Below are 13948 nucleotides of genomic sequence, written 5' to 3' on the forward strand. Positions count from 1 at the left end.
TGATGAAGCACTATGAGCATTCGTGCACGAGAACTGGGACATATTCTCCTGGCACCCTTCTGATATGCCAGGAATCCCATGAAGGCTAGCAGAGCATAGCCTCAACATAATCAAGGGCTTCAAGCCAGTCAAACAAGCACTGCGCCGATTTTCTGAACCCAAGCCTCAAGCCATGGGGGAGGAATTAGCAAAATTACTTGAAGTCGGATTCATCCGAGAAATGAAATACCCCAAGTGGTCAGCAAATCTGGTCATGGAACCTAAGAAGGATAAATCCAGGTGGATATGTGTCGATTTGAAGGACCTAAATAAAGCATGTCCTAAGGACCCCTTCCCTCTACCCCGTATAGACCAAATCATTGACACCACCGCCAGACACAATTCACAATGCTTCCTCGATGCCTACTCCAGATACCATCAAATCAAGATGAAGGCGTCCGACCAAACCGCAACCGCGTTCATCACCCCCTATGGGCCATTCTGCTTCAACACAATGCCTTTCGGGTTAAAGAATGTAGGCGCCACATATCAGCGCATGATTCAAACATGCCTGGAAAACCAAATCGGCAAAATAGTCAAAGCATACATAGAGAACGTGGTCATTAAAACCAAACACGTCAGCCAGTTGGTGGACGACCTCCACCAGACCTTTGAAAATTTGCGAGCTTACGATACACGGCTCAACCCGGACAAATGTGTCCTCTGGATTCCCACCAGAAAACTGCTCAGATTTATTGTTTCCCACAGAGGGATAGAGACCAATCCTGCTAAAATCCGACTTATATCCTAGCTAGCAATACCCACAGAGCTCCAACACGTCCAGAAGCTGGCAGGCTGCATGGCAGCCCTGAGCCGCTTCATCTCCCGCCTTGGTGAAAAGGCACTGCCACTCTACAGACTGCTCAAAAATACCAAAAACTTCGAGTGGACCGATGAAGCAACCGTTGCACTAGAAGAAATAAAAACAATACTAGCATGCAACACCATACTCGCAGCACCCAGAATTGGTGAACCCATGTTATTATACATCTCGGCCACAAATCAAGTGATGAGCGCGGTACTCATGGTAGAGCGCGAAGCAGAGGGCCACAAGTACCGGGTGTAGAAGCCAGTCTACTACGTACCAGAATTGCTTACCCCGTGCAAATCTCGTTATCCACATTATCAGAAAATAGCCTATACAATTTTATGGCATCCCGAAAGCTCCGGCACTACTTTCAAGAGTGTTCGGTAATAATGGCATCCAAGGTACCCTTGAATGACATCATTAACAACAGGGATGCCACAGTCCGCATTGCCAAATGGGCCATGTAGCTCCCTCCCCCCTTCGAAATTCTGTACAAACCGTGCTGAGCTATTAAGTCTCAAGTGTTGGCTGATTTTCTGGCCGAATGGACAGAAGCCAAGCTCCCATGGGAATACAATACATATTCGCATTAGACAATGTACTTTGACGGCTCCAAGATGTTTAGCTGGACTGGGGACTGGGATGATCCTTACATCTCCCACAGTCAACAATATTCGGTATGTTCTACAGATTATGTACACGAATTCTAACAACATAGCCGAATATGAGGCCCTGTTGCACGGTCTTCAGATGGCGACATCAATGGTGTACAACGGCTAGAGGTGCGGGGAGACTCTAACCTCGCCATCTCCCAAGTCAACGGCGAATTTGATACCAAAGAACCAAAAATGGCAGCATATAGAAATGTTGTCCTTAAAATATTAGTCTGGTTCGAAGGGTTAGAATTTCACCATGTCTCCAAAGACAGCAATCAATCCGCGAATGTCCTCGCTCACATGGGCACTAAACATGACCCGGTCCCTAAGAACACCTTCTTGGAACGGCTCTTCAAGCCATCCATGGTGTGCAAGACGGGGACAAGGATGTGGCAGCCAATAGCCCTGAACAGGTCATCCCTCCGGAAATTGAACCAAATGACAACATCATCAGTGGCTCAGTGCTTGAAGAAACACCTTTGGCTCATGAAGTCATGGCAGCAATTGCACCATGGACTGAGCCTTTCCTTGCCTATCTTCTATAGCAGGAGCTCCCCGATGATCAGACGGAGGCACGACACATAGTCTAGCGTTCTAAAGCCTACAAGGTCCACGGGGGTGAGTTATACAAGAAAAGTACTACCGAGGTCCTCGAGAGATGCATATCCAAGGAGGAAGGGCAGCAACTTCTAGCTGAGATACATGCTGGCATGGGCGTCCACCATGTGGCAGCTGGGGCCTTCGTAAGCATAGCCTTTCGAGAAGAGTTTTTCTGGCCCACCGCTCGCGCGGATGCACATACGCTAGTCCAATAATGTGTTGGATGCCATCTCTTTGCAAATCAAAGCCACATGCCCCCCACGGCTCCTCGGACAATACTGATCACCTGGCCTTTTGCGGTCTTGGAGCTCGACATGGTCGGACCACTTAAAGGGGGACCAAGGAAAAGAAATACTTACCGGTTATGGTCGACAAATTCACTAAATGGATCGAAGCAAAACCAGTAACCTCCGCAAAGTCCAGACCATTCATCGACTTCATATCCGACATGGTACACCGTTATGGTGTTCCCCATAGCATAATCACGGACAATGGATCCAATTTTATAGCCCAGGAAGTCAAAGACTGGTGCGCTTGTTGTTCAACACAATGTTCATCAAATCTGACTTATTCTCTCTCTTTGATCTTCAATACAATGTTCTCCTTGATGTTCTTGGAGTTCTATCCAATGTAATATTTTTTTGCGGTGTGTTTGTTGAGATCTGATGAATTGTGGATTTATGATCAAATTATCTATGAAATTTGAGTCTCCTCTGAATTCTTATATGCATGATTTGTATCTTTGTATTTCTCTTCGAACTATTGATTTGGTTTGGCCAACTAGATTGGTTTTTCTTGCAACGGGAGAGGTGCTTAGTTTTGGGTTCAATCTTGCGGTGTCCTCACCCAGAGATATAGTATGGGTAGCGAGGCATGTATTGTATTGTTGCCATCAAGGATAAAAAGATGGGGTTTACATCATATTGCTTGAGTTTGTCCCTCTACATCATGTCATCTTACTTAAGGCGTTACTCCGTTCTTATGAACTTAATACTCTAGATCATGCTAGATAGCGGTCGATGTGTGGAGTAATAGTAGTAGAAGTAGGCAGGAGTCGGTCTACTTATCACGGATGTGATTCCTATATTCATGATCATTGCCTTAGATATCGTCATAACTTTATGCTTTTCTATCAATTGCTCAACAGTAATTTGTTTACCCACAGTATGCTTTCTTCAAGAGAGAAGCCTCTAGTGAAACCTATGGTCCCCAGGTCTATTTTCCATCATATATTTTCAGATCTATAAACCAAAAAACCAAAAATACCTCATTGAGTTTTATTTACTTTTATTTTGTTTTATGTTTTAGTAATCTTTTATATTATCTCTATCAGATCTCATCCTTGCAAGTGACCATGAAGGGATTGACAACCCCTTTATCGCGTTGGATGCAAGTGTTTGATTGTTTGTGCATGTGCATAGATTGGAGACTTGCTTGTACCTCCTACTGGATTGATACCTTGGTTGTCAAACTAAGGGAAATACTTACCTCTACTTTGTTGCATCACCCTTTCCTCTTCAAAGGAAAAACCAACGCAAGCTCAAGAAGTAGCAGGAAGAATTTCTGGCGCTGTTGCCGGGAAGGTTCTACATCAAGCCTACCAAGTACCCATCATAAACTGTCATCTCTTGCATTACATTATTTGCCATTTGCCTATCATTTTCCTCTCCCCCACTTCTAAAACGTTTTTAGAAAAACACAAAAATATTTTCCTTTTTATTCGCCCTTATGTCATTCATCTTTTCGTTTGCTTTTTGGTTGCTTGTGTGCTAGAGTGGTTTCTTGCCGCCATGTCTGAATCTAGGGAGGGCATCATTGAAAAGGATAGTAGTAATCTTGAGGGAAACTTCGAGGACTTTGCTGATATTGATCCCCATAAAGAACCCACTATCATTCATACTAAAAAACTCCGCATGGGTAGTGGCAATATTATTGCAAAAGGGGTTATCCAAGATTTCTTTACTTGTGCTGGTACGATACCCATGCTAGGAGGGCCAATCCTTGATAAAAACTTATAGCCTAGCGGATGCAATATATTTGCTTGTGATTGAGCTGGAAAGACAATTTGTTCATATGCATCTGTGTATACAAAGGATTTTCCTAGAGTTCTGTAATTTTCATCATCCTTCCGTTAAATGTGTTGCCACCATATTCCTAGCTCATGAATTTAGATTTATTTTAAAAGAAGTGGGTGCAATATTTGCTCATTATAATATCAATGGTGGTTGTCCTCCCATAGAGGAGATCTTTTTTATCAAGAAAAAATAATGAGATTGCAATCTCCTGATTATGCTGCTTATAATGAAAACTTGAGAAAAAAGGTTCCTCCCGATGTTTTGGCTAATAAGATTTCTGAACACAATGAAAATTTTGCTATACAGAATAATGGATATGGCTTTGTGCTAAGAGATAGATTAAGAGAATTCACTCAAAGGAATGTTTATAATGAAGAGATAATTATTAAATACAAAGGGCCAAAGGAGGAATCTATTCCTCCCAAACTTGATCTTATAGATCCATACCCTATCTAATTTAGTCACTTTGATTATATTTTCTTGCCACAAAGAAATCTTGCTACTGAGAGATAGGAGTATGAGATCAGCATGTATGATCTCCCTCACTTCTATTACAATACGTAGATTGTTGCAATATGCCTAGCTAAGGGCGTTAAACAATAGCGCTTGTTGGGAGGCAACCCAATTTAATTTTTGTTTTTACTTTTTTGCTCCTGTTTTCCAATAAATATATCTTCTAGCCTTTGGTTAGAGGTGTTTTCGTGTTTTAAACTAGTGTTTGTGCCAAGTAAGACCTTTGGGATGATTTGGAGGATAATTGATTTGATTTTGCTGAAAAGCAGAAACTTTTGCGTCCAATAGCATAATTTTGATAATTCACACGAACGTGATCTCGTTCTGAAATTTTTACACAAGATTTATATACAAATTTCCTAAGTTGTCCTAATTGTTTAGAATTTTTGGAGTCACAGAAGTATACGAAGTTTCCTGATTACTATAGACTGTTCTATTTTAGACAGATTCTGTTTTTATTATGTTCTTTGCTTATTTTGATGAATCTATGGATAGTATCAGGGGGTATGAACCATGGAGAAGTTGGAATACAGTAGATATAACACCATACTAAATTTAGAATGAGTTCATAACAATACCAAAGTGGTGGTTTGCTTTTCTTATACTAATGGATCTTATGAGTTTTCTGTTGAGTTTTTGTTGTGAAGTTTTCAAGTTTTGGGTAAAGATTTGATGGACAACGGAATAAGGAGTGGCAAGAGCCTAAGCTTGGGGGTGCCCAAGGCACCCCAAGGTAATATTCAAGGACAACCAAGCATCTAATCTTGGGGATGCCCCGGATGGCATCCCCTGTTTCGTCTTCAATCCATCGGTAAATTTACTTAAGGCTATAGTTTTATTCACCACATGATATGCGTGTTGCTTGGAGCGTCTTGTATGATATGAGTATTTGCTTTTTAATTTGCCACAATCATCTTTTGTATACACACCTTTTGAGAGGGACATGCATTAATCGTGAATTTATTAGAATACTCTATGTGCTTCACTTATATCTTTTGAGCTAGGCGGTTTGCTCTAGTGCTTCACTTATATCTTTTTAGAGCACGACAGTGGCTTTATTTTATAGAAATTGATGAACTCTCATGCTTACTTATATTATTTTGAGTCTTAAACAGCACGGTAATTTTCTTAGGTTATGAATTTGGTCCTAATATGATGGGCATCCAAAAGGGATATAATAAAAACTTTCATATAAAGTGCATTGAATATATAAGAAGTTTGATTGCTTGCATTTGTTTTGAGATATAAAGATGGTGATATTAGAGTCATGCTAGTGAGTAATTGTGGATTGGTACAAATCCTTGTGTTAAAGTTTGTGATTCCCGTAGCATGCATGTAAGGTGAACCGTTATGTGATGAAGTCGGAGCATGATTTATTTTTTGATTGCCATCCTTTGTGTGGAGGTCGGGATCACGCAATGGTTAACTCCTACCAACCCTTCCCCTAGGAGCATGCGTATTAGTACTTTGTTTCAATGGATAATAGACTTTTGCAATATGTGAGCTCTTTATGACTAATGTTGAGTCCATGGATTAGACGTACTCTCACCCTTCCATCATTGCTAGCCTCTCTAGTACCGCGCAACTTTCGCCGGTGCATTAAACCCACCATATACCTTCCTCAAAACAGCCACCATACCTACCTATTATGGCAATAGCCACTCTGAGATATACTGCCATGCAACTTCCACCGTTCTGTTTATTATGACATACACCATCATTGTCATATTGTTCTCATATGCATGAGGCATTCATATAGAGTCATATTTTGTCCTAGCATTGAGTTGTAATTCTTGAGTTGTAAGTAAATAAAAGTGTGATGATCATCATTATAAGAGCATTGTACCATGTGAGGAAAGGGTGATGGAAGCTATGATTCCCTCACAAGTTGGGATGAGTCTCCGGAGTTTAAAGAAAATGAAAGAGGCCAAAGAAGCCCAAATAAAAAAAGAGGCCAAAGAAGACCAAACAAAAAGAAAAAAAGGAGAAAAAAAGAGAGAGGGACAATGTTACTATCCTTTTTCCGCACTTGTGCTTCAAAGTAGCACCATGATCTTCATGATAGAGAGTCTCCTATTTTGTCACTTCCATATACTAGTGGGAATTTTGTATACAACTTGGCTTCTATATTCCAATGATGGGCTTCCTCAAATTACCCTAGGTCTTCGTGAGCAAGCAAGTTGGATGCACACCCACTTAGTTTTTTTTTGAGCTTTCATAAACTTATAGCTCTAGTGCATCCATTGCATGGCAATCCCTACTCACTTGCATCAATATCAATTGATGGGCATCTCCATAGCCTATTAATTTGCCTAGTTGATGTGAGACTTTCTCCTTCTTTTGTCTTCTCCACAATCATCATATTCTATTCCACCTATAGTGCTATATCCATGGCTCACGCTCATGTATTGCATGAAAGTTGAAAAAGTTTGAGAACATAAAATTATGAAACAATTGCTTGACTAACACCGGGGTTGTGCATGAAGAAATACTTTGTGTGGTGAAAATGGAGCATAGCCAGACCATATGATTTTGTAGGGATAACTTTCTCTGGCCATGTTATTTTTAGAATACATGATTGCTTTATTAGTATGCTTGAAGTATTATTTGTAGGGATAACTTATTTGTGTGCTTGAAGTATTATGTCAGAATCTTATGGATCTGAACATTCATGCCATAATGAAGAAGATTACATTAATAAATATGTTACGTAGCATTCCACATCAAAAATTCTGTTTTTATCATTTACCTACTCGAGGACAAGCAGGAGTTAAGCTTGGGGATGCTTGATATGTCTCCAACGTATCTATAATTTTTTATTGTTCCATGCTATGATATTATCTGTTTTGGATGTTTTATATGCATTAATATACTGTTTTATATCATTTTTGGGATTAACCTATTAACCTAATGCCCAGTGCCAGTTGTTGTTTTTTCCTTGTTTTTGGCTTTTTCAAAAAGGAATATCAAACTGAGTCCAAATGGAATAAAACTTTCATGATGATTTTTCTTGGACCAGAAGACACCCACGTAGGTTGCAGAGGGGGCCAGAGGAGTCCTGAGGAGCCGGCAAGCTCCCAGGGTTCGCCCCTGGCTTGTGGCCACCTTGGGAGTCCCCCAGCCCTAACCTTTGCTCTATAAATTCCAAAATATTCCCAAACCACCAGAAGCATCCACCAAAATACTTTTCCGCCGCTGCAAGCCTCTATTCCCCTGAGATCCCATCTTGGGGACTTTTCCGGCGATCTGCCGGAGGGGGGTTCGATCATGGAGGGCCTCTACATCAACCTTGCCGCCCTACCGGTGATGCGTGAGTAGTTTACCACAAACCTATGGGTCCATAGCTAGTAGCTAGATGGCTTCTTCTCTTTCTTTGTTCTTCAATACAATGTTCTCCTCGATGTTCTTGGAGTTCTATCTGATGTAATACTTTTTTGCGATGTGTTTGTTGAAATCTGATGAATTGTGGATTTATGATCATATTATCTATGAATATTATTTGAGTCTCCTCTGAATTCTTATATGCATGATTTGGTATCTTTGTATTTCTCTTTGAACTATTGATTTGGTTTGCCCAACTAGATTTGTTTTTCTTGCAATGGGAGAGCTGCTTAGTTTTGGGTTCAATATTGCAGTGTCCTCACCCAGTGACATAGTAGGGGTAGCGAGGCACGTATTGTAGACATAGTAGGGGTAGCGAGGCACGTATTGTATTGTTGCCATCAAGGATAAAAAGATGGGGTGTACATCATATTGCTTGACTTTGTCCCTCTACATCATGTCATCTTACTTAAGGTGTTACTCCGCTCTTATGAACTTAATAATATAGATGCATGCTGGATAGCAGTCGATGTGTGGAGTAATAGTAGTAGATGTAGGCAGGAGTCGGTCTACTTATCATGGAGGTGATGCCTATATTCATGATCATTGCCTTAGATATCGTCATAACTTTACACTTTTCTATCAATTGCTCAACAGTAATTTGTTTGCCCACAGTATGCTTTCTTCAAGAGAGAAGCCTCTAGTGAAACCTATGGCCCCCGGGTCTATTTTCCATCATATATTTTTAGATCTATAAACCAAAAAACAAAAATACCCCACTGAGTTTTATTTACTTTTATTCTGTTTTACATTTTAGTGATCTTTTATATTATCTCTATCAGATCTCATCCTTGCAAGTGATTATGAAGGGATTGATAACCCCTTTATCGCGTTGGGTGCAAGTGTTTAACTGTTTGTGCATGTGCATAGATTGGAGACTTGCTTGTACCTCCTACTGGATTGATACCTTGGTTCTTAAACTGAGGGAAATACTTATCTCTACTTTGCTGCATCACCCTTTCCTCTTCAAGGGAAAAACCAACGCAAGCTCAAGAAGTAGCAGAAGTCAGCATACTCGGGGCGGCGAGGCAAATGCCCTGTTTGGGAAGAGGCCTTCTTGCTACTTACAATAGAAGAAGGAAGGCTCCCAGGATGATAAGCTATGAGGGCCATCTTGGTATTGTCAAGGCTTTCCTGGAAAAAGGCCCCTTCCTCAAAATCAATGGACCTCTCCAGATCATCATGGAATCCTGGGTCGTCGTCACGGACATTGCTCTCCGGTTCAGGAGAGGGGCAGCTGATAGACTCGACCTGGCGCCTCCAATTCTGTTCGGAAAATAGTGGATTCGGTCAGTATACGGATGTAATGTTCGGACTATGAAACAACAAGTTTAACTTACCCATTCTATGGGGTTATAGCTCGGGTAGCCGTCCCTATTCCTCAAACGGGCGAACTCTTCTTATTCTCCTTTGAAGATATCGGCTAATATGGCAGCCATTGCCGCTTAGTTGTTTGGCCCCTACCGCTTATAACGGGTCGCATCGCTTGTCCCGTTATAGCACCACAGGGGATGCATCCTTTGTTGAAGATGTTGCACGCACGGGGCGATGGGTCAACAACCGAACTTTGGTGGCCAAGCGTAGCACCTCGGCGCTTTCTTCTTGGGAAAGGTTTTTTGGCCACCAGTTGAACCGCTTCTTTAGAGGAGTGTCCGAATATTCGGGCAGACCCCTCCGAACTGGATCGAACAGGGAACGCCTTCAATATAGAACCATTCTGAGGTCCACTCTTCGGAATCCTTCTTCAAGGTCCCGATGGGATACCCCATCTTGGCTATGCGCCATACCTCAGCACCACCTACTTCAAAAATTAACCCCTCACGGGTGCGGGGGCGAGGCAGAAATACTTCCTCCATAACTCGAAATGAGCCTCGCAGCCTAAGAACATCTCGCAGAGGACAACAAAGTCGGAGATGTGCAATATGGATCCAGGGGTGAGGTGATGAAGCTGGACCTCGTCAAGTTCCACCAAGCCCCTCGGGAAGGGGTGAATAGGGAAGCCTAGACCTCATAGAAGAAAGGGCACGAAACATACCCTCTCCTCCTTGCTTGGGGCGGGGGAAGTTCTCTATAAAGGCCTCACAATTCATGGAAGTTCAATCTGGCGTGGATGAACACAAGATCTGCGGCAGGAAGATATCCTTGTGTTTGAAGGTTGCTTAGTTGAAGCTGGGAGACCGAGCTACTGGCCTAGTCGCCTAGGAGAGGGCCATGAGGGTGTGAAGAGGAACCTGTGGTGTTAGCCTTTTGTTTCAAGATTTCCTCGATCTAGCCTTGGCTTCTAGCTTTGGGATGGATTAACCATCCGTCACGCTCTTAACTTATTAAATAGGTATGCTTTCTGGTTCCACCAGGGCGTTTCTGTAAAAGAGCGCTGGAGTGTTCACCTCCTGACTGGCACACGGAAGTCGAGGGTTGTCTTTAATCTTTGATGAAATTTAATATTGAGGGTCCCACAATGACTTGACAGATTAAGAGGTCATCGGCGGCCCAACTATTAAAATAGACGAACAAGGAAGGGTGAAGAATTCGCCTCGCAAGCCAAAGACTTTGGGCGCACAGGGCGATCAGCAATAACGAACCCCGGTGTTGGAGGCTAGTTCGGGGGCTACTTAGGGAGATCTAGACTAGGGGGTTCTCGGGTCGCTGACCAATCTCTCATGGGCCATACAGGTGGGTTGCACTACAACAACTGGAAGACCGAACTATGTGGCGGCTTCGTATCCGGACAGAAGATGTTTGGTGCCTTGGTGCGTCCTCCAAGTCAAGATGAGAAGAATCGGCATGTTTACTCCTTCCTTGTAACCGACTATGTGTAACCCTAATACCCCTGGTGTCTATATAAACCAGAGGGTTTTAGTCCGTAGAGGCTATAACAACAACCATCGTCCTACTAGCCTAGGGTTTAGTTCATCTGATCTCGTGGTAGACCAACTCTGTAATCATCCTATACACTTCAATATAATCAAGCAGGACGTAGGGTTTTACCTCTTAGAGAGGGCCTGAACCTAGGTAAACATCATGTCCTTCGTCCCTTATTCCCCATTGATCCAAGATCCACAGCTCGGGACCCCCATACCAGAGATTCGCCAGTTTTGACACCGATAGGGGCCGAATCCTAGTGGGAAGGAGTCCAACTGCTCCTCCCTAGCCGGCGTACCAAGGAGGGCCTTTCCCTCCTTGGTGGAAGCCCTCCTCTCCCCCTCTAACCTATATATACTTGAGGTATTGTGCCCTATTATATACACATGTTTTGGAGCCTCCTCTAGTTCTTCTAGTTCTAATTCTAGTTCTAGTTGGTCCTAGTTGACTAATTAGAGCTAGACCTAATTCCTGTAATCCTCATAATTAGAAGCCTAGTGTGGTTCTAATCTCCTCCCTCTAATTCTCTGGCGATGATTAGCTCTGGATGGCAAAGCGGTCCGGATCTTGAAGACCGTACGCTTGCAATCAAGTAGAGAGGTTGTGCTTTCAGTCTTCCATTTGCGGGACCGTTCGAGGGCGGTTCGTGGGATCATCATCAATGGTTCAAGGGACTCCAAGTACGATCTACACTGACTCGTCTACTTTTGCTGCAACTCCGAAGTCGGTAACGATCATTGATCCAAACCCTATATGCATCTTCATATTGTTCCTGGGTGGTCATATGAGAATTTTTTGTACTATGTTTCCCGACAATGTTTTAATTCAACATATTATGGTTGAGTTGTTCATAGTTACGCGTGAAAAAGTCTAATTATAGTTTCCTTTTTATTTTCCTCAATACATCCCCTGCCTTGAAAGGCATAATGTCCTGCAGAAGCTCAATGTTGGAATCAATTAGGAGTCAACTATTTGTGGCCAGCCTGATCATGAACAAAGGGCAGGGTCTTCAGGGTTGTTATCACAAACGAAGCAGACTGAACTTTTTTAGTTGCCCTCATTGAAGAGAACTTGTTAACGCCTATGTGTTTGAAGCTGGGAGGATGATCTACATGTATCTTGATGAATGTGTTCATGAGATCATGGTGGACTACTACGTACCGACTCACCATAGTTCTCGGTGTCGATGAGTTCGTAGTCATGCTTCCGCTTACAATTAATTGAACATGCATGTGTTTGCAATTATCATTACTACTTGTTGAACATGTCATATGGTACTAGTGTAAATGTTGAAGTGTTAAACATAAGGCTGGTCGTAATGGGGAGTATCATATACTAGTATCATGCATATGATACTACCTCCTACTGCATAGTATCATATGTTAGTATCATAGATGACCTAATTAATTACCATGCATGACACATAGTAGCACATCATTTATTATGATACGGTATCATAATATGATATTCGATCATCTCTTTATTCATTTAATTCAATGTCACTTCATGAAAATAGCCTAGTTGGCATGCATGATACTATATATGATACTCCCATTACGGGCAGCCTAAGAGTACTTGTTCCATATACTATTGTAAAAAAACGCTACCATGGCACTAAAAGTAAGCCCAAGAAGCATATTTCTAACCATTTTTGCTGTCATGGCAGCAAAATGATTCCATTACAGCATGAGCATGTATTTGTGCAAAATGTTGTTGTGGCGGTGTAGGATAACCTTTATTTTCGTCATGGGGAGATTACTAGCGATGGTCGCCCAAAATGGCTCGTAACTGATAAACCTATATCATATGGCGAGTTTATAAATGGGTCTTCCACTGGTATCTTACTCAACTGTCGTGATTGACTACCATCGCCTGTCACTGATAAATGGATTACCACTGGCAGGAAGATGCCCACCATGAACGGGGCCGTGGGCCGGCCCAGGAGTCATGTTCGGCAGGCGGTGAAGGCCCGCGCTCCGGTGGAGACAGCGAGTCCCGGGGGAAGGGAGGCCTGGCGATCAGTGGGCCGGTGGGTTCCGTCCAGCCCATGGCGGGCCTGCCTCGGCCTCGGCCCACCCCCGGCTCCTATTTATGGGTGCGCCGCGGCTGCCTTGACCCCTCGCTAGGGTTTCCCGCATCTAGATCGGAGGTGCGGCGCTGGGCTCGCCGTGCCAGATCCATACACCTCATTTCCCCACCTCCCCCTCTCTCCATTTCCTTTGCGGCGGCGGTGATGAGTGGGCGGCGCGCGGAGAAGAGGCCTATGGACCCCCCCGATCTCAGATGGGGAGCGGTGTCGGGAGCGTGAGCTGCAGGAAAAGGCGAAGAAGGAGCAGCGAGCAAGAAATGGTGGCAGATCTGAGAGGAGCTATGAGCCGGAGGGACGCGAGGGGCAGTGGGGTCCCCCTCCCCCATGGTGGATCCAGCAGCAGGAAAGAAGAAAGAAGAAGAAGGAGTTGGCTCGGCGTCGGGAGCTGGAACGCAAGCCCGCGGATCTCCCCAGATATGGTGGTGGCCACGGAGATCCGATGGCCAAGAAGGCCCGGGCATCGACCGACCCCTTGGCTGTGTCCCTCCCCCCTGGCGCGAAGGGCACCGTGGGCGAGCCCATTCCGGTGGAGGATGTGTCGGAGGCTATGGAAGTGGAATGTTTCAAGTGCGGGAGACTTGGCCATTTCCAGTCCAAATGCAAATTCCAGCCTCTGTGCGTGCTCTGCAAGGAGGAGGGACATGCTTCCGCTCATTGCCCGACGAGGGGTCGGCAGCCTAGCCTGCAGATTATGGGCAGTGCAATTTCAGGGGAGGGTTTCTTCTGTTTGCAGTTTGAAGAGGAGGAAGAGCTGGAGGGCCCTCGGCTCCTCCCGGTGGGAAACGCGGCAATCCTCTCCGCGGAGCCAGGCCGCCTTAACCTGCGGGTTCTCATACAGGAGCTCAAACACATGGTCATGGGGGACTGGGACTGGCAAGTCACGCAAGTAGGAGAGGACGATTTCATGGTGGTGTTTCCCTCCGCG

Source organism: Triticum aestivum, chromosome 2B (genome assembly GCF_018294505.1).
Source record: "Triticum aestivum cultivar Chinese Spring chromosome 2B, IWGSC CS RefSeq v2.1, whole genome shotgun sequence".
Taxonomy (NCBI): Eukaryota; Viridiplantae; Streptophyta; class Magnoliopsida; order Poales; family Poaceae; genus Triticum; species Triticum aestivum.